The sequence below is a fragment of the Achroia grisella genome, unplaced genomic scaffold, assembly GCF_030625045.1.
Source record: "Achroia grisella isolate CSIRO2021 unplaced genomic scaffold, CSIRO_AGI_Agris_v1 utg75164, whole genome shotgun sequence".
Lineage (NCBI taxonomy): Eukaryota > Metazoa > Arthropoda > Insecta > Lepidoptera > Pyralidae > Achroia > Achroia grisella.
Window position 1 is genome coordinate 35531 of NW_026713009.1, and position 23212 is coordinate 58742.

The 23212-nt window shown below is 40.0% G+C and overlaps 1 pseudogene; it reads right to left on the reverse strand.

Annotated features, from left to right (window-relative positions):
- Window positions 1-1229: 1229 nt before the first annotated feature.
- On the reverse strand, window positions 1230-22881 carry LOC131850321 (voltage-dependent calcium channel type D subunit alpha-1-like; annotated as a pseudogene).
- Between the last annotated feature and the right edge of the window lie 331 nt (window positions 22882-23212).

The following is a 23212-nucleotide window of genomic DNA, read 5'->3' on the forward strand; positions in this document are numbered from 1 at the left end:
CTTCTCCACCCTCACATTGAGCGTATTACGTGTTGTTTTCTTTCTTTGATAGCGAAGAGTATTCTTATTCAAGTGTATGCTTATTGTGAATATTTTATTATTATTATTATAATTATAATTATAATTATAATTAATGGAACTTCAGCCGTCAGGACGTCAGCACATATTGGATTATTTCACATACCTAGGTTCGTTTCGCCGTGTTATGTATGTATTGTTAGATTATTTATACTCGATCAGAATACGTACTGTAAGGGCTTGCCTCTGTACAGATGTAGGTTCAAACTAGAACCCTACTCGTTTCGATTTCCTCAAGGTAGATTTTTGTATTTGTTCCTCGACAGGTACGTGGCGCCATACAATTTTATAGTGTCTGGTCTTGTTCATAGAGTTTATATAATTATTTTTGTCACATAAGTCTATTTTTTATAATGCGATGCCCTCACGCCTTAGGCGCAACGGTCGCTGGACAGAAAGTACACGTTTAATGACAAATTGCGAAGCCGCTTTACTTTTGCACCGACTTCAAAGAGTAGAATGCTTTTATTTCGACAATTTTTTTTTTTTTTTTTGCTGTTTATGCTGCTGAATACCGTCGTCTATTTTTTTATCGAATTTTTTTTTTTTTTTTTTTTTTTTTTTTTTTTTTTTTTTTTTTTTTTTTTTTTTTATCTATTCCTTTATTTATATTGAACGTTTTCACAGATATTATCTATTATCTATAATATATAATAATGAAGCTGCATTACGGTGACTCACTGACTGATTGACATAGTTGTTCTCCCAGAAGGAGTGCCGGGGGGGTCGTGAAGATATGCCTCTCGCTAGGGTGACCACGAGAAAATTCCGAAAGTTGGGAAAATCCAAGATGGCGGACCTTGGAACTTTGTCAATTTCCGTCGGATCGATTTCGTTCAAGCGGTAGTTCGTAGCGGGCCGCAAACGGTTGCATGTCAGGTTTTTTGTCAGCATTATCTGGCAACACCTTACATCAGTTTTCTTAGAGAATAGTACTAACGTATCATTGGCTACTGAGCCGTACATACTGACTGCCTGCCTGTAACATACTGTACTACTACTAACTAGCATACTGTAGTATAATTATATTTGTATATTATTGTTATATAATGATATATTTGAATGGCTCGGTTCACGTACCACCGACTATGAGGGGAGATCTGTTTATGGCTTTGCTTTGGCGTATAGTTTGACGCAACTGGTATCCTCACCTACGCGAATTCCTGATGTTGTTGACCATATACCTTCACTGTTGGACCTTCTGCTGACTTCTCATCCGGACGGATATTAGATCTCTGTGGAAGCCCCACTGGGATCCTCTGATCATCGCACTGGACGATCCTGATGCAATAGTTGAATCTGTCACCGATGTAGTATGTCAGGGAATGGAGATGTTTATTCCAAATTCCCTGGTACCTGTCGGTGGTAGATCTCAGTCCTGGTATGGCGGATCCTGTAGATCGGCGTCTATCAGGAACGTAGCAGGAATGCTTCCGTGCCTGGATTGCAGCTGTGAAGTCGAGTGATCCAGAAATTTCTGTCAGCCCTCTTTCACCACTGCGCAGAGAGGATAACTCGTTGGCCCTACATGCTAAAGAAAAGGCCGATCTCAATTCGACACTGGACGATAGGGAGTAGTCACCGCCGGTCATCTCGCGGTGTGAGACTTCTATGCCAGAGGTAAAATTTACCCAAAAGCTGGTACGTAGGTCTCTTTTCTCCCTTGATATCCACAAGTCGAGTGGGCCTGACGGTATTCCTGCTATTGTGCTCAGGACGTGTGCACCTGAGTTGGATCCGGTACTAACGCGTCTTTTCCGGTACTGCTACTATACAGGTGTAGTCCCGAAACTTTGGAAGACAGCTTTGGTTCATCCGATCCCTAAGAAGGGTGACCGCTCAGATCCAGCTAACTATAGGCCCATAGCCATCACCTCCTTATACTTAAAGATCATGGAGTCGATTGTCAACCGTCAACTCCTACGACACCTAGAAGTGAACCAGTTGATTTCTGATCGTCAGTATGGCTTTTGCCAGGGTCGGTCGGCTGGTGATCTTCTAGCGTATTTGACACATCGATGGGCAGAGGCTATTGAGAGTAAGGGGGAGGGCCTATCTGTTAGTCTGGATATTGCGAAGGCCTTTGATCGGGTTTGGCACAAGGCTCTTCTTTCAAAGCACATATGGAATACTGTTATCATCTCTAGCACCACAATACCAGTTACTTCCATTTGACCGCATTCAGAACCGAGCAACCAGAATCATTGGTAATCAACGTCTATGTGACAGACTCGACCCATTGGCTTTGCGGCGAGATATTGCATCTCTGTGCATTTTCTACAGCATATATCACGGGGAGTGTTCTGAGGAATTGTTCGGATTAATACCAGCTGCTGAGTTTAACCACCTTACCACCCGTCAGAGACTGAAAAACCATCCTGATCATCTGGATAAATGGCAGTCTTCCACAGTACGGTTTTCTAGAAACTTTTTGCCACGCACAACCACATTGTGTAATCACTTTCCAGCAATGGTATTTCTGAACCGATACGATATTAAAACCTTCAAGAAAAGAGCTTATTTATAAAAAAAAAAAAAAAAAAAGCAGTATATGATTTTCCAAACGCAGGGTTTCATTCGTTTGCTGTAGAGGAATCCCTCCTATCGATACAGTGGGCTTATAAGACGTGACCTGTTTAATTTGATTTTTACGGCCTAGCAACATACATTTTGATTTAGCGGAATTCAATTATCGTTTTTTTTTTTTTTATTTTTTTTATTTTAGGTTAGACTGTTTTTGTGGAACCCGTAGGTTCCACGGTACCCGGTTTGGAAATTAATGTTCTAGAATCTACACACGCGGTAGCACGTCAAGCCGACTTTCAAGTAAGAGCAGCACCGTGTGTATATTTACACGAACCATTTGGAGCCACTTTTGACCCCCTCATAACACAAAAACTCTTTCACATAAACCTGTCAAATTTGGTTCATATATGGTATGAGACTTGCGAGATAAATATGTGTTCCAAATTTCATAAACATATCTCAAACGGTAGATATTAATGTCCAAATGTCGTCATTTTTATCACTGATCAACTATAGATCAAAATTATAACCCACTTCCAGATGACCTAGGAAGTTCAAATTAGGCATGCAGATAGGTAATTAGGTGAATATAAAGGAAAAAATATAACAATATATAATATCATTAATTCTTATAACTTAGGATAATATACTGTAGCCTAAGGTCTAACTTGGCTAGTTTTCATATACGAAATATACCTTCGCAAGTTCTAAACATGTTACTTGTCGGTTCCTATTTTAATATTAGTAGTAACTAGCAATCGAAAGTAATAATTGGTATATGAGAACTGGCCAAGTTAGACCTTAGGCTGCAGTATATTATACTAAGTTATCTTATAACTAAAATAAATGATATTTTATATTGTTACAAATACATTTCAGGACAGACCATTGAACTTGGCACCCATTTAGATCTCACCTCTTTTGTCGTAGAAGTCAACAATCAAGGCATATATCATAATATTAAACTCGGCTATCATTTCACATTTATGTTTTTGATGGGATATTGTTATTACGTCGACTGCATCGTGTGGGTGGATGCGGTCGCTGCAAATATTATATTAGCAACGAGGTGAATCAATGCGTAGGATTCTTCTATGTGGGTTGTGATCAACTGAACAGAATCAGTGGGTGGAACAATAAAACACCATATTTTTCTCACATTTGTAATTATATGAAAACAATTTTTACATAATTTGTTTTAAAACAATAAATATAGATAATTAATTATGTTTCAATTTAACTATGACTGACGGAATAAATACGTGTCACAAGTTTCAATATATTTACATATACATAATTAGGTGGAGCGGCGGCGCGGCGGCCGGGGCCGACCGCCACGCGTCACGTACAAAACAATTCGACTAACTAATGAGTTCCGAATTATATCGTATATCGTAAATACAAGTAAGTTGTAAGTTTTGAATTTGTACAATATTTACAAATACGTTCTAAGAAGTAATAAAATATATGATGCCGTCTCCACTCTGCATCACACAAACAATTCATTAGTAATATATATATGTATGTATGTATGTATGTCTACATACAGCGACCTGGGAGAAATATACCTTCAGTGGTTTACGATCAACGTGTCCGGGGTCGGCTGTGGCGGCCGGACATAGTCCGGGACCCGGACGACTGACACCCGGCTACAGTAGAGTGCACCATTATATATCCCGGGAGTGGTCCGTGTGGACACTCACACACGATGCCTATCACGCGTGACAATACAAATGATAGTATTAAAGTACTACAAAAATGTTACAAGGTGATAAATTGGCACTTCAAAGAGAGGTTTGTCGGAAGAATTAGTAAAGCTGTTTGACCCCGCCGTGTTCATATTACATAACGCTACTTAGGTATATACAGTATGTAGAGAGAGGCCACAAACAAACAAAACATGCTTCTTAATCCTAGAGGAATGTGGTACGTGGTACGTGGTACATGGGCTAACCGTCCGCTGCCGCACCTACTGAGTCGTGACTGTGATTCAATGTTTAAAAGGACACTTACTCGAGTGAGAATTTTTTTTTTCTAAACGGCTGTCGTTAAGTGAACCGTAATGATACCCTCCACAAGTATTACAGTATTACAGTATTACAATGCCGCCACCAGATTGCGGTTGGCACTAGTCGACAATTTTACATACAATATATACTTTTACAATATTTCATAAACAGTGAAGTCCTTCATTAGGACACATTCATCTACAACAATTAAACTGGAACGCGGACAATGGTGGTCACCAATTACAACATGTCCCACCACCACCATCCGATCAGAGGAGTGCGTTTCTGCGCAGCAGAAGATATCCAGCGACAGTAGGTATTGGTCAACCGGACAAGTCTTTTATGTAACTGTGACATGGAGAGGGAACCCGTGCCTGCAATGAGCCGCACTCACATTCACTTACTGTACAGTGGGGCGATGGAGACAGACAGACAGACAGACAGACCACGGTCAAGTAAATACATAACAAACATTAGTAGTTGGTGCAGTTGACTAGATGAGCTTACTTGCAATAATCTCACGTTTTATGATGAGTCTTAGAGTGTTTAGTTGAGTTGAGACAGGAGACTCTCATGGACTAGTGAATGACACATTTGTCGAAGGACTACGTACAATCAGTTCGATGACTTTGGTCCGGTATTGTCGCAGGGGCCCTCATTGTGGACACTAGAGGATCCTGTACTGAATTAGTTTCCTTTGTAATACATACAAAGAGTTGTATTTTAAATAATTTCATACCTAATACCAATTTGTTTTGGTAACGAATGTTTTCCTGAGAGGATACACTGCTAGCACAATAGTTATATGTTGCGACCGGTGAGACGATGGCAGCGTAGTGAGCTGCGGGCGGCGGTCGGACGGACGGCCACCGACCACCACCACACCACACCACCACACCACCACACCACACCACCACACCAGCAATCAACTTCCGGTCGCAACTCACAAGTGACGGTTACCTAAACGCTAGTATTATTATTATGAAACCACATGTCACTTAACATTATAATCATCTCTATATATTATTATTGTGGTCGAGATAATTATTTTCTCTCTCAAATTCGAAAAGTTACAACACGTCTCACTTAGTACATAATGACATACACAAGAGTTCGGCGGATACAAACAGGCCAGAGTTGTCTACATACATAGGCTTCGTTACAATTCACTCGCACACGTCGCGCCGCTCACTTTAATACAAACAAAGTTGACTAATAAACATTCTTATATCTATTATATATATACTCATCTAAAATCTCACTGTCGCTTCGACCACGGCTACGAGCGTTAGCGCGTAGGAAGAAACGTTACTTTCAATAGTACTCGTGTAGATACACGAGTATATTACTTCCGCCCGGTCGGATGGTGCTCGTCGAATGAGCGCGTTCACGCAGAGAGGACGCGAGGGGAGAGGAGAGGAGAGCGGAGGTGCGGGCGTCATGCGAGCAGGCAGCGGAGCAGGCGGCGGGCGCTACACGAGCACGGGGCGGCGGGGGGCGCGGCGGGGGGCGCGGCGCGGGGGGCGGCGGCGGCGGCCCGCGCCCTCGGCGGCGGCTGCTGCTATAACCGCTGGTAGGGCGGCGGGGGCTGCGTCGCGGGCTGGTGCAGGTGGAACGGGTGGAACGGCCGCCCCACCGCCGGCACCTCGCCCTGCAACACCACCCGCCCGCACACGCGCACACTACACCAACAGCTCGCCACCTGCACCTCTCCCAGGCGATACGTACAATACGTACGTATCGAGTGAGATACATCGACACGTACGTATAGCAGGACATTGCAGGTGCTACGTCGAGTAACACGTAGCTTATTTGTTTGATAGTCTAACATTAATAATAGTAATAGTAATGCTCTTTATTGTACAAAAGAAAAAAAAAAAAAAAATGTTAACATAGAGGCCGGCCTTATGCCTCGAAGCAATCTCTTACAGACAACCTGGATAATATGTAATGTATCGAAGGACCGATCGAATCGATTCTGTAATTTTTAGCTAAAGATGTACATACAACATGAAAAAAAAAAAAAAAAATTTTGTAATAATATATTTATTATTACAAAAACACATGTTTTTTTTTTGCGAAGTTGAACTGCTTGTAACGATTTTTAAACCTAAGCTCTAATTAAATACAGTCGATTTTGGGAAAAAATGGTTCCTGAAGATATAAAAAAAAAAAAAAAAAAAAAAAAATAACAGAGGCATCGCAAAATTAGTTTCAACACATGTCATGTTAAGAACTCGTTGCCGGGGGCGAGTCATTGTGTTGGTTGGCTGGTGTCGGAGCCATGGCTCCTCCTATACTTACAACTTGAGTTTGTTGGTTTTGAGCTTGTTTAATATTTTTCTCCTGTATCATCAACTGGTGCGCCGCTCTGCAACAAGCAACAAGTACATTAATATAATCATCATTGAGTACAGTATATGTACCATACCAACCTAATTGATCTATATTTAGAAGGAGATACCTCGTCAACAATAGAGAGTGTAGCAAGCTGTATCAGAATGTACCAGTCATACAGCGGCGGGCTGTATATTAAAAAAAAAAAAAAATAATCAAAGTTTTAATTGTTGTATGTTGTTGTATGTTGTATACTCACCTATCCATTTGTTCTTGGGTCATTTCAAGCGCCTCTTGCATTTCCCGGGAGGTGTTTTTAACGAACTCCGGGTCGCAGTACGCACCCAGGCCTTGTTCGGCTAACACCTGCGATACATTACAACACTAGCCATTATATGTAACCACCGCACCACACAACACCACACAACACAGCACAACACAACACAACACAACGTTACAAACATACTTCATTTATAAAGCAGCAGAAATAATGAAAGATTCTAATTGCTAGCTACTTATGTAACTGTACAGGAAGCTTCACTTATTTCCAAAGAACACGGCCAGATTCATAACATTAACACTAGATTTGAACTCAAACATGATGATCTTAAGTATCGTTTAGAAAAAGTCAATTAGTATTTTATGGGAATTAATGGTTACGAAATGTTACAACAAGTTATCAAACGACATTCTGAAATTACTTCTAAATAAATTTAACACATTGTCAAATGTTTATTGAGCAAAGCCTTACTCACTAAACGATTACTTAAATGACAAATGTGAATGACAATAGATGAGATTTTTATTTAAAATTAAGAAGCATAAAAATAAAATACGCAACGATGAATTGATGGTCCTGCTCAGCGTTGTATTAGGTCCTTACATATGAAATAAGAGGAGATATTTAATTCCAAAGTGGCCAGAAAAATTGAATTCCTAACCAAAAGGTTAGGAATTCCAATTTAAAATTTATACAGCTATTTACTCATGCATTTGGTTTTGAAAACCGTAATCCATGTTTCTTCCATCTTTGGGGTTTTGCGTCACTCAGTTTACAAACTGGAAAACCAAGGTTGATAATGAAGTTACCAAATTAGAAGAGCTTTATTTGGAATGTCTAAGACATCCTCCGTACTCCCCGGCTCTTGCTCCAACAGATTACCATTTTTTTTTTTTAATTTAGCATTACATTTTGCAAGAGAAAAATTCAACCACGATGGGGCAGTCCAAAGCGCTTTCAAAGATTTGATATATTCTCATCCGAATGTCTCCCTTACAAAACGCAAATTTCATATGTTAGAACCTAATATATAGGAGTAGGTAGATCACTTAAATGTAGATATGTAGGTATGTATATATGTATGTATGTATGTATGAGCAGGTGAGTCGAGACGAGGTGAGGTACCCTGGTGACGAGACTCTCCGCGGAGCCGACCACGGGCAGGCCGGCGTCGTTGCCGCGCGGGCTGCCCGGCAGCGACACCACGCTGCGGCCCGAGCTAGCGCCGCCTGCAACCGGCCCCGCACACCCGCCTCAGTACCACACACCACACACCACTCATAAATAATATAATTAAACTAAATAAATCAGAGAATTTAATGTGTCTACTATCAATATAAATAATAAGATCAATTGTAAGTTACCTGGTCGCATTTGGTTAAAGAAATCTTTGAATAATCTACGTGAGGCTGCTATGAAATTCAATATTCTGAAAGCTTTGTCATACGCGTAATATTACTTTATACATGATTAAAAAAGCCAAAACTGATTTAATTTATAAATTTTATAAACAAATCGATTGTTCTCGTGAAACTTTCCATGTGGACGTGCAAGTTTTACAGTGTGAACACTGATTTAAATAGATCGATTAGGTATAGCAAATGTACTCTAAGGAAGCCGCTAAGTCCAAAACTAATGCAAGTCTAAAACTTTCCGATGCGATTCATGCTATTATTTACTTAGTTGTTAAGTGATATATGGTAACACTGGTTCTCGTTAATCGTTAGTCCTCGCTAAAATGTGACAAACATGGTTCGAAGCTGAAAGAGAACTAGCCAATAAAGTATAGTTGTTGGGTGCCGGCACGAGTGGTCGTGTGAATATCGTGTACGTATTCGTGAGGAAGTGGAATATTGCATGGACCAGCGGAAGCGATGTGTGAACGTGAAACCTGAGCGTGTGAGCGCTCTCGAGCCGAGCCTCCGCCGCTCGGATGCGACACCCTCCTCCCGGAAGTGGTTACGGAACTAGTGACATGGGGTCATTCCTCGCCACTTCGGCGCTTCCTTCGTTACGGCTCGGAAAACAGAAGGCGACATGTGTCGAAGAAGTGGATTAATTCGTCATAAATTAAGTACAAGTCCAAGTCGGATAGCGACCGAGAGGTCGGTAGGGAGCGGCGGAGTGGGAGCGGGGGCGGAGGAGGGAGGAGGTAACGGGAACGGGACCGGGGCCGGGGCCGGGACGGAAGGAAGCGCGAAGCTCGAGGGCGGACCTGCGTGGTGCGCGCGATCTACAAGCCGGGCGGCGGGCGCATGCGGGGCCGCCGCCCCCGAGGAGGCGCTGCGCACCATCCGACCTGCGGGCGGCGGCCGCGGCGCGCGCAGGCTGCGGCGCTCGCCCCCCGCGCCGCCGCCCGCGCCCCCGCCGGCGCCCCGCCGCGCCGCGTGCGAGAACGCGAACGGCAGCCGGGCCGCCGCGTTGTAGCCGTACAGCGTCATCGTGCGCGCCTCCGTGGTGGGCGTGCACTCGTGCGCCAGCAGCGCCGATATCTTGGGGCGGATGGCGTCGGCGGCGGCGGCGGCGGCGGCGGCGGCGGCGGCGGCGGCGCCCGGCGACGGCGTCCCGTCCTCGGGCTCGGCGCGGCGCGGCGCCTCCTCGGGGTGCACGCGCTGCCTCGAGGCCGACACCGACACCGACGCCGCCGCCGCCGCCCGCGCCGCCTCGCTCGGCGTCGTCAGGTAGTTGACGCACCCGAACGCCAGCCCTATCTGCCCGAGCATCTCCGGGTAGTTGGACTTTTGGTTGCTGTTAGTGCCATACGTTACCGAGATCCACACGTGAGCGGTGAAATAGAAGACGGTGTCAGAATAGAGCAGAACGAGATCGGGCGGGGGATGCGAGTGAGAAATGTTAGTCGAGAGTGCTAGCCACGCGGGGTCAGTCGAGAACTGAAGACGTTCTACGATAGATTGCAAAATATTAACTACCAAACCACACTTGACTACCTGCGTAAATAGCGTTCTTTAGATCGTTTGTGGCTTTTCTGGAATATAACAAGCATATTTTTATCGGATCGAATTATCTAGTATAATACGAAGTTAATGGACGTCACTGATCAGTGATTAGAGTGCGACATTGGTTACTGTGAATGATGTTGTACATGAAAGTTTACACTCACTCGAGAACTTGATATATTTTTTCCGATTCGCCGTTGAATATCAGTGGCCTCAGCGGTATTTGTTCCTTCGGTTGACCGTTTGCTCTGTAATAGAGAGTGTTTGTTGTTTACCATAATAATATGTACAGTAAAGTCACAAAAGTCCTAACTATTATGTTGCGTGTAATGACTCACAAATTTGGTGCTAATGGTATCGGCCCCACTCCGTACTCTCGCTGCATCATGGAGCTCAGATGGTTGCCGAGGCCGTCTGAAACACAAACATGTTACAACACACGATGTAGCACCGTACGTATCGCGTCATTTATGTTAAATTATTACCTCCTGGAGCATCACCGTGCTTCCGATGTTTATGGAAGTGTCTGTTGGGGCCGTGCCTTCGTATACTCGACCACACCCCACCGAATAGCGAGTGATTTCTCTGTTCAAACATACATTACATTGTAACTAATGTAAGTTTAAAAAAGTAATTCGATTGCATATTTTAAGTTATGTACGATACATATGATAGAGAACGTTGCTGGCGTATTACCCTGTGCATTGGGACATCGCACTCCGTGGTTATGTCGTCTAGATTTCCAGAAATGGCCCGCTTGAGTTCGGGGCCGGCCTCGTGTAGGGTCCGCAGTCCCGCTTGTAGAGTCATCTGATGATTCTGTTCGTCGTTCTGTCGCATTTCTTGCTCTTTTCGTTTTTTGAACCTTGGGTTACAGATAAAAAAAATTAAAATCTGTTGAAATACGCAATTATTTTGTATTTCAATTCTATTTTTGGAGTGCAACTATTAAGTCTATATCTAGGAAAATTAAAGTGATAAGAAATAATGCTAATTATGATAAGCGTATTTATTATCAAAAGTATCGCTAGATGTAAGATTGTATTAAGGAACTCAATTTTTATAAGCAAACAATTTATCATTCGATCTGAACTACTTTTAAATATGTATAATGTAAAGCTATTAAACCAATCCTAATTATTCTCAATGTTTATTTATTACTAACGATAGAGAGCGTAATCATTTTTTATAAAAAATTTATCATGTTTGCGTTTAATTGTACTAAATCTAAAATTAATTTAAATGCAAAATGTAACAAAAGAAAACACAACATTAGAAATGTCACAGAGGAAAATAAAACTGGCTGGAACAGGTAACAATACAAAGTTTATGAGATCAAAATCGAAAATTCTGCATGCTCACGTTAAACAAGTTTAAATGTACAAGGGAAAAACTTTGTCCAAACCACTAGGCATGTTACAACACTGAGAGTACTCATTACAAGACTTTATACTCGATGTACGTCGTACGTATGTCGAGGGTCGAGGGTCGAGGGTCGAGGGTCAAGTCGAGGGAGGATGCGGGCATGCGGGGCCAAACGGTACTCGTCCTCGTACTACGCCAGTGGAACGACTCGGGCGGTCGTCTACGGTCGGGCCGAGGCCGCGAACACTTCTCTATCTACTCGTATGTCCGTACCGGTCTACTCTGAGGGGCCACTGTAGCACTTATGACCAACACTATTAAGGGCACATTCTGATTCCTAAACAACATACGTCTCCTTGCGTTACTTACGCGTGATTCCTATGAAACAAAAATAAATGTGTCAGTGGTAACCGAACTTGACCAAGAAACATGAACAAGACATACAAAACAAGAGGGCGAAATGATGATGTGATGCACTGATCAAACGATATTTAATATTTAACATTTCTTCTCTACTGTCGCATCGCGATACCAATCACGACACGGCATTGATTTTATCAGACCCAACCCAAAATAGACAATCGATCGATCGAAAACTTACAAAACTAATACATTTATCTCTTGATTTCAAAATATATATGAAGATTTTCATTTAACTGAGACATTGCAAATTCAATATGGCATAGGATTTTTATTTTTTTTCGTTTTCACACGAACAAATATTTAATGTGTGAGCACACTGATAATATCTCTAGAATACTATCAAAGTATATCTTTGTTAAAAATAAATTTCACGATAATGTAAATATGAAAAATACTGATAAAAAAGTTACAACATTTATAGTATATAAAAAATAAAAGTTTAAAAACAAAGACGAGGCGGTACCTTCTGAAGTAATCTTGTATAAGGAAGGTGGCGTAGAACTTGCCGACGGTGATCTCGTTGGGGTCTCCCGGGGGCGGGACCACCTGGTCCAACAGTTTAGGTGACGTGCGTTTCCAAATTTTCTTTATTACAGCACGAAGTTCTGTGTTGCAATCGTCTATGTTGCCTGTGATGGGGATAATACTTTGTAATTTGACTCCATTTTTTCCAATCGTTGCGGCCATTCATTACTACTAGTATTAGTTTTTTTATTCTTCAATTTCAATTTAATTTGGTACAGTTTGATTTCTTAGATGAGACTACTTTACGGACTATAGTCGGTCATCTTGTATGATATAATGTTTACCTTCGGTCTTGATCTTGAGCGAGGTCCTGACGACCGCGAACAGCGTGGCGTTAAAGAGCACGGTGCCGTCCGAGTTGAGCGGCATGTTCATAGACACCAGCCTCTTGCACGCCACACGGTGCGGGCACAACTTGCCGAAACCTGATGCCCATATTTAAAGATATATAGTAACTAGATTTTCTTATGGTAATGGAATGGCAGGAATGTCAATGGAAAGTAGAGACTATCGCCCATAGTCAGGAACAGCCACACCACTACACGTCTACAAAATAGACCAGAAATTGCCAATTGATCAGGAATGCCTGCTAATAAAATTGTGCGACGGTACCACCGCGCTATACATTGTTTACGAAGTAACTGCTATAGTGCATGCAATAGCCATTTTAAGGTATGGTATATATAGAAGAGTACTTACCTAAAGGAGGACTAATTTTCCTTAACAAAGTAACTACGTCTAAATGTTTTATTCTACCCTTGGCATCGGGATCGTATTCACTCCATAACCTGTAGATAACATTACAAATACTATTACTATGTAGTGTACTCTATACAACCAACTTAACGAATTTGTGAAATATCTCTACTGGATCATGAATAAAATAATAAAAGGCCATAAGTGTGCCGAAGATATCTTGTCAATCGTTACCTGATTATCTATGGGACTTGAATTTATTAACACATAAACTCTAAAATCCAGGAGTTGTCGTTGTTGGTTTGAGTTGATAATTTTTAGTATTTTTTTAATAATAATATAAATGAATAGATGTGCGATGTAAAGCTCACCTTATAAATTCATCTAAGTGGTGTGGTCCCAGTATTGACCAGTCTCTAGTTAAATAGTCGAAATTATCCATAATGACTGCGACAAACAAATTGATGATCTGAAAATGAACACTCTGCTGTAGCTCAGTATTAACTTTAACACTGTCGTTGAAGTGTTCACGTAGTGTCGTACAAACCTTTATCAAGGTAACACGAGTATTACGTACCAAAAATGAGCAGAGGACGTAGAAGGAGATGAAGTAGGGGAAGGCGAGCACGCTGCCGCAGGAGCCGGAGCCCTCCTCGCCCTCCTCGTCGTAGTTGCGGTCGCACCTCACGTCCGGCTCCGGGGACACGCCCATCATGATGTCCTGCCACGCCTCGCCTGCGCAACACACCAACGAACGAGCAGTGACCAGTGAATTAAATTGACTAAATCATTGTTGTTTTGACATAGGTTGTTGATGTTACCTGTTGCTGATCGAAACAACACGAGTATGGCTTGCGGGAACGTTTGGAAGTGATTGTTTCTTGTTATGTGCGTCTCGTCGTCTATTGCTATTTTACCAAACACCTGCAATGAGATGACATCAATATGATCAATTTATGACGTTACCGATTGACCAACTATTGCAGTAAATAATTCAATTGTAATAGACTTTATAACTAATACAACGTCGTGAGTACCTGCATGCCCACAACTGCGTAGATGAAGAACAGCATGAGGATCAACAAGGCGACGTAAGGCAGTGCCTGGAATGATTTGATGAAGGTCCACAGTAGCGTCCGTATACCTTCACCCCGGGAGAGCAGCTTCACCAGCCGCATCACACGGAACAGGCGGAAGAAATTGATCGACGGGATCGAGCTCTCCTGTGAATGTCCACATCAAATGATTAATCATGTCAGTTAATTTTAGAGAAAAGTAATGAGAAAGTAATAGCAGAAGTAATAGTCTAGATTCAAGCACAAATGAATAAAATAAAAATTTTAGAACCCTTTCTTATTTCGTCAATCTTATCATTTTATTGATCAATGAGTTTAATTTAATATATTATAATTGTGTTGTTTAATATATTCAGTAAGTAATTCTAATGAATTTGAAAAATATATATTCTTAATTACTAGAACCATAAGTACAAGTTTTATCCTTACACCCAATTCTAGAGTCTCCTACTTTGATATGTCACTTGTGTCTACTATACATTTATCGTTTAGACTTGCTAAAACTAAAAATAACATTGTCATGTTTTTTTTTCTGCAAGATATAAACAACATTGACGACGGATTCAAAGATTGCATTAATATCAAGTGCAGTAAGTACGGTGGGTAGTGCGATGTGCCTTATGGTTCATCCGGCTAAGGTTCATTGCGTTACTGTCCCATATTTAATGCCTATTGTATATACATCAAAAGCTTGAGTTTTAATTGATTTATTGGAGTCATGTCATACAACATCTAAAGCCGCCCCGACTCTTTCTGATTATGTGACTTAATTACAACACGTAGTCCAATACGTTTCAGTATGAAGCGTCCTATTGTTAAATTACTCTGCATGTGATCGTGTTCTATGTATTGTAGGGTCCGCGTGAAAGCTCCAACTTACCTTGACAACATGCGCTCTTGGCATTCCACTGCCCTGAAATCAGCATTAAGTCCTTCAAATGAAACTGTATCTAGAAACAGATCTAAAGTGAGATAGCTTTAGCATTTGCTGTTATTACGACATCTATGTTGTCCATGCTCGAGACAGTAACTGTTCTGTGGTCATTACGAAATAGCCAAACTGACGCCATAAGGAACATAACAAAATTTGTACTCGATAGTTGAACATCGTAAACTGGGTGGTGACAGTGGCAGTCTGGCTATTCCCGAATGAGACAGTATCTATCCAAGTGAACGTGTTGCTATAACTGTCGTGGTGTTTGTTGTATACGAGTGCGTGATTGCGATCGGTACCTGGTTCTTGAGTTCGTTTACTTGCGACACCACGATGTCTATGATGCTCCCCAACACGATGATGAAGTCGAACGTATTCCACGCGTCGCCAAAATAATTCTGTACAAACAAAACGTACAAATTAATAAGATTCACTTTATGTATACTATTTAGACATTGATTCTCTAATGTTTGAACTGCTAGAGCTATGTATATTAGAGTTAAACAACAACTATCTGATTCATTCATTCATAAACTTAAGAGCTTGTCTCTTGTCGGTGGAGCTCTTGCCACTTTCTACGATCTTCGATCATACTCTTTAAGCGTTGATACGACACGACTCCAATTCTGTCTTTAATTTGTTTGATATAGCTGTGCCTTGGTCTTCCTCTCCCCCTCTTTCGTTCTATCTCTCCCTCAATAATTACTTTCATAAATTCATCGTGCCGTATCAAGTGCCTTAACATTTTCCCTCGTCTACTTTCTATACCATTCAAATACCATTCAAAATGTGCCTTTTTCTTTCAGCCTGTGCAATACTTCTTCATTTCTTACTTTATATTTCCAGCAACTATTTGATATGATTATTATGTAAATACATGTGCATTATGAGCCCATACAATCGCTGTATGATGAATAAGCCAGGGATCATATTAGTCATTAGAAAAAAAAAAACATTGATTCAACATCTATTCTTTAAGTTGATCATATATAGAATATATTTTTCTAAAAAATAATATAGTGAAGAAATAGTATAATCAGTGTTATTTGAATCAGGACGTTATGTTTTAGTGTATACGGTGCACACTAGGTTTCGTTCGTTTGGGTGTGATGGACGTCTCCATGGCTCACCTTAAACCTAAACGCAGCGAGCTTGAATATGAATTCGAGCGCGAATATGGCCGTGAATATCATGTTGAGCATGTCGAGGGCCTTGCTGTAGTCGGTGGGCTGGTTGTGGTACTTCATGGCGAGCGTGATGGTGTTGATCATGATCAGCACGAAGATGGCGTACTCGAACGGCTGCGACGTCACGAACCACCACACCTTGTACTGGATGCGGTGTTTCGGTATATACCTGCACACACACACACACACACACGCTCACACACACTAGCTGACAAACATTATAAGGTATAGGTACACCGCATTTTATACAAATGTAATAGTGTTTGCACATACATAAAGTCATCGTCAGTGTTGACATAAAGTAATGGATATGGTCCTAACAAGAGTTTAAACCTTTTGGATGAAAGACTCGTGTATGTACGTGTACGGAAACGTAGTCGTATTGAGAGCAGTGTTCGTTATGTTGATGTACCCAAGCAGTACCCAAACATTTGTGAAGCTCTATGTAGAGTTTTGATTTTATAAAATTTTTATGTTTTATATCTGTAGGGGTTCTTCCTACACTTGTTGATAATGATAATTGATGATCTACGGGGATGATAAATAAAAGATACGTCCCGTAGTGAGCGCTCGATGTTACAGGATGATTTATTGTCTCGTATAGTAATATATGTGTAGTGAAATGATATATGCTACGTAAGTGATATAATCTATACATATGATTATTATAGTACTCCGGTGTTCCGTACAAAATCTATAATACAAATGTTACTAATATTATAATCGCGAGTTTGTGACTGTGTGTGGCTTTCAGGCGAAACCTACTGAACAGATTTTAATGAAACTTTACAGTAATGTAGCTTGTACACCTGAATAACACATAGGCTATAATTTAAAAAGATATTATGTTAGTTGGGTGAAATATAATGATAAATATCAAGTAAGTGTGATGCAGACGAAGCTGCGCGGGTGAGCTAGTATATAATATTTACCTTCTGATAGGTTTAGCTTTTAATGCAAACTCGATACAATTCCTCTGGTTTTTGTCCAACTCACAGTTCTTGTACTCCTGTTCACCCTCATTTTGAAATGTCACTATGACGAAACCGACGAATATATTTACCTACAAATGCGTATATAAGTTATATGAAGTGCCAGGACACCAGTGATAAACACTTTATTTGAATTTAAACATATGCATATAATAATATATTGTGACTGTGCACGAGCGATATTATTTGAATATTTTTTTATACTAAGATGATGGCACATAACTCCTAATTAGCAAGTGAACAGCCGAGTACGAGCGGGTCGTGGGCGTCGAGTATGTATAAAGCTGTGGTGTCGCTCGCGGCCCGCACTAGTAATAGCAGTACAGTACAGTACAGTAATTCAAATTCAAATTCAAATTCAAAATATCTTTATTCATGTAGGTCTATTACAGACTCTTATGATATGTCAAATCTACCGTCAGTTCGGAATGATATCGAGATGAGAAGAACTGACAAGAAACTCAGCTCGTAATGTGGTACGTACCATAAAGAAGGCAATAATAATAATATAAATAATGTAGTAGGCTGCAACAATTGGACGGAAGTTGGTGATGGGGCCGCGGTCCTCCGCGTTGGAATCAATAGACACGTACAACAACCTGCAACACACACACACACACACGCAGCTCACTTCACTGGACACTGGACAGTCGCACAACACACTTACAACACACAACAAAAGATAAAACGATTAGATTAGATTAGATAAGACTCATAAACTTAGTCATCTGGCCAGTTCACTAATGATACATCATGATACATCTTGCTGGTACAAACTTAAAACCAGCGCTGGACGCCCATCAGTCCAGCAATAGCTGTTTGTACCTATTGCCAATCATATTAAATATGTATAAATGTGTAACTATATAACTATACTGGCAATAAATGGATTTATTATTAGTAAATTATTTATCAGTTGATAGAGCTTTAGCTCCATTTGGTGACCCTGGTGCTGCTCGTATATCGGTCACTCTGTCTGTATCTGCAAGCTATTACAATTACTGGACAACTGCTATTTTCTGTGCATTTGATGTACAGAAATTAGAAAATTTAACAATTTTGTAACCTCCTCAGTCCTCCTATTGCATTATAAATACTTTTATGTGCTCTATTCGAGTTTGCGTTTGTCGCCTAATTTTATAACTTTCATTACTATAACTTGTTATGATTTAAATTTCAATGTAATTCAATGTATAACACATATTGTATGTTTGTCTGTTGTCGTGTAACACTGACTCACCCTGGCCATCCTTCAAACGTGGACACCGTAAACAGAGTGAGCATCCCCTTCATCACATTGTCAAAGTGGAAGTCGTACCTCTTCCACTCTCTGTCTTTTACTACATAATTACGATTCTCAAATACTAAATAAGTCCCTCTGAAATAACCAACAATGTTTTGTTAAACTGCACAAATATAACGTAACACTATTCGTATATAACACTAAAAGTGTAGAAGTGTACTTACTGACATTCGTCTTTTGTCATTTTCGATATATCATTACAACTAAAAAATTTACCCTGAAACAAATTATCTCTTAATACTTGTAAAATGAAAGTAGTTCGTTGATAGATGGTAATGAACAAACATGCAACATTTACGTAATGCTTTAACATTAAGAAAACTTAATATAATGAATTAAATTATAAAACGTACGTGTAGAGAGACCTTCAGGTTGTGAACTCATTTCTCATGATGCACGTCTTCATAACAAGCATTACAAATATACACCAAATAGGTATCCTCCACTTTACCAAAATGTTGAACATGATATGTATGTGGTAACAATGACACAACACTATCGCATGCGGCATGTTCATGAACAGAACGACAAACATTACAATGAGTAGCAACATGTTAATAAACAACTACATAGTCATGCTGATCGAGACCTTCTAAAACCTTTCACTGATAAATGCAACGATACCCCACAATTACAGATAACAAATATTCTGACAAACCATGTTAATAAAATCGATATATTTTAATTTAAAAAAGTTGGTATTCAATATTTGACATCAGAGAAACATTAAGAAATTGATCATGGTCTATGCACGGAGGGCGCCGTTAGAAGGTCTCAAGATCCACCAACAGAAGCTCACCTTGAACAACTGTACACCGACGACAGCGAACATAAATTGTAATAAATAAGTAACTAGCATTATATTTCCTATTGTCTTAATCGCTACTATCACACATTTGACCACATACTGTGTTACGGAAGTTCGTTAGTTGCAGGCGATACATTACCGGGGCAGGGACAGTCCACAATAGTCCGGTGCGGCGCAGCGGCGGGACATAGGGGGACAAGCAAACCATTTTAATCACACGGGACTCGTTTACATGGGACGCAGTGGGGACCTCATCTATGTTACCAGTATTAGCGACGGTTGGAAAGGGCAAGATAAAACCTGTTAGATAACCTACTGAGAATATAAGTAAACGCCAAGGTAGGGGTATGGTTATACGCAAAGGTTTGCATGTTTACTACACCTTTGGGTTCAACGATAAAGTTAATGATGACATGCTTCACCTAATTAAGACGACATCTAACGTAACTTTGGATTAGAGCATGAATAACTAAAGGATCTAGACGTAGTAATCCTATATCTACACGTTCACGCCGCACCACATGCTGTAGCTTTTAGTTTACCTTCTAATAACACTGAACAAATTACTAACTATTACACTCTCTAACACTTATGACACAGTTTGTCTAAATATTATGCTATATTGATATGGAAAAAGTACATTTCATTAATAATTATTTACATTGACAACCAACGGGCACGACTACCCGCGGAGATAGGCGTACACAACTCATGATGACTACAGATGATCGACGAGAGCGCGCCTGAGCTACGAGTGGTCGATTAAATACAGTACCTAGTTGTACGATAAAAATGCAAAGCTTTGTAGGTAAATATATTATACCGAAAGCTGAGCATATATTTAAGATAGCACAAGAGTTAGTTAAGCTAAACGGATAACAATGGCAAAAGCTTCCTTTAGATATTCTCAAACATATAAATATATCGTAAAATAGAACTTATAACAAAAATCATGAGAAATGAGTGTAGCGGATAGAATTAGAAAAGAATTGTCGAGGTAAGGAAATAAAAAGAAATATCTGTATACCCAAAGGTGTAAGGTGTACTTATAAAACTTGTAGATCAGATCAATATAGACGTGAATTTAGAAAAGATTGTTGTGTATTAACTCCAACTCGTGTTGCCACACGTGAAACTTCTTTTCGTCTCTTAATAGACTAGAGACCGCTCTAGCCTCCGACGAGGTGTAAATGCGAAGGTGTAAATGTACTGAAGAAAACGCCCCCTACCTTGAACATTTGCACTCCCATGACCGCGAACATGAATTGCAGTAAGGACGTTACCAATAAAATGTTGCCGATAGTTTTGATTGCAACGATCACGCACTGAACAACGTGCTATAATCATGGAAAACAGTTGATATTTTAAAGACAAATAAAACAATACGGCGTATTATGAAACTAGCCTGTCCTACATTATATTATATTACAGACATTACGACCTATTAAGAGAATCAAATTTTATAACACTAATATTTAGAAGGATAAAGAATTAAGAATAACGAATAATGACTAACCTTAAGGCCTTTGGCCCTATTAATAGCCCTAAGAGCCTCAGCACCTAGTCTCGCAATATTTTCACCACCGATATACTACCAGACCTGAAACATTACACAATATCCATACAGATCACAATACTCAGTTCCGTGGTCGAGTAAGTAATAAGCGAATTGTAGACTCACTTAAAACTCATAGAGATGAGTGAGACGCAAACGACGAGCATGTCGAGCACGTTGAATGGGCGCAAGAAAGGCACCCTGGTGTAGAATCAGGCGTACGTCACAAACTTCAGGAACAGCTCCAGGGTGAATATGCCCGTGAAGAACACGTCGAATTGACTTAACAACTGCACATAAATTATATATCTTCTAACATATATTACCGACATTACATCAATCTGTCATTGGAAAGTAACACTTTATTATATTGCATCTATTTCAACATGTCCACACCATCACATGATGTATAAATTGAAAAAAGATACAGCTGTCTCTTAATTATTTACTGAGCAAGATATAATTGTATTACTTATCTGCATGAATTAAAAAAAAACTTATTTATCAAAACCCTATTATGCTCGTTATTTGGTAGTTTTTGTAATGTATTTCATCTAATTAATTTTCAGATTACACTATCGACTATACATTCCGGAGGTTACGTGATGTACACGTAAGATGGATTCATAGTTAAAATAGACTACTAGCCAATATTACTTACAAAACTAAACACAAAATTACACTGACCCAATTTCGAAACCCCTTCTGTGCTGCATCGAGTGGATCCTCAGCCGCCAGCGAGCAGAGGCGCAGTGCATACCAGGATGATATTCCCACGAACAGCGAGGAGGCCAAACAACTTGTAGCAGAGCACGCGGAACCTGCCACACCACACCACACGACGGTCACCACCCATCCACATGATACCACACTCTTACTTCACGGTATTAAATTAATTTGCATGAATTGCTATATTTATTTAAAATAATAATATTATTGCAATATATCACGTTTTATTTATAAATTGGTACATACATACAATCTAACTATAATATATGTACGTAGTAACATGCATCAACATGTACAAGCGGAGGAGTGTTAAATAATTTAAAGTGCGGTGCATTTTGTAAGTGTTGTAGTATTTATTTATATAACTGTTTCATTAAAGTGAATAAAGTAAAAAATAAGTTCAGGCCTCAGATCGAGTTCAATTAAAATCATTTACGGCAGATACAATATTATTATATTTTTAGCCAGCCTCTGGTGGGTATATTTATTTATTTATGAAAATATTATAGAAATCAATCAATTCAGAAACTGTATATAAATCAAATTACAAATACATTATAATACACAACAAGGCCATGCAAAATATATCAAAAGCAAAAATAAAATCTCTAACGGCATGCAACGTGCTAAACTTCCGATGACTTCTAGAAACATAGTAAGGTAACTAACGGCCTCTAAGTGAAATACCTAAGGGATCATGCTCGGTTTAACGAAAACTGAGATCTAAACAAACCTACTCGCTAGAGGGATTATAGACAGATATCGGGTACCCAGGATTCTCATTGCTAATACGTTTACAACGTTCACTGCAGACACTGAGCAGTATTTGGCTAGCACGTGCACATTTAGTACACAACACAAATGGTGATAAATGTGTACATGTCGATGACGCTAATGACGTTGTAAATACAAATGTTGCTGTTGGGATGATGAATGGAATGATAGGCCAATCTGTAAGGCTGTATTCGACAACACATCTGGTGGGTTCACAATGAGACACGGGTACCACGTGGAGAGACCACCATTCACCAATCACCTGTTCGTTGGTGAGAATATGAAGAAACTACTAGCGTTCGGTATTGGCGGCGTCTGATTTGGCATGTTCGGATTCTGAAACATACACTTGTGGTCTGGCTATTACCAGTGTTCCTCCTCTCTTCTGACTGACCGCCATCACTATCAGATAGAAACAAACGACGATAGACGTTTGCAACCCACATTATATATAACTTATTATGCACATAGAAAATAAACTACCTTGGTAATACCTAATATTATTCTACCTAATAAAAACATACGCAAGTAGCTTAATTAATGAATAGAACCTACATTTATAATTCATAGTGACTTCTATTACATACAGATTTGAGACTATTTTTCAACACTCTTTATAATAAATGAGTAATGCAAACATAAGTACAGTGAAATTACT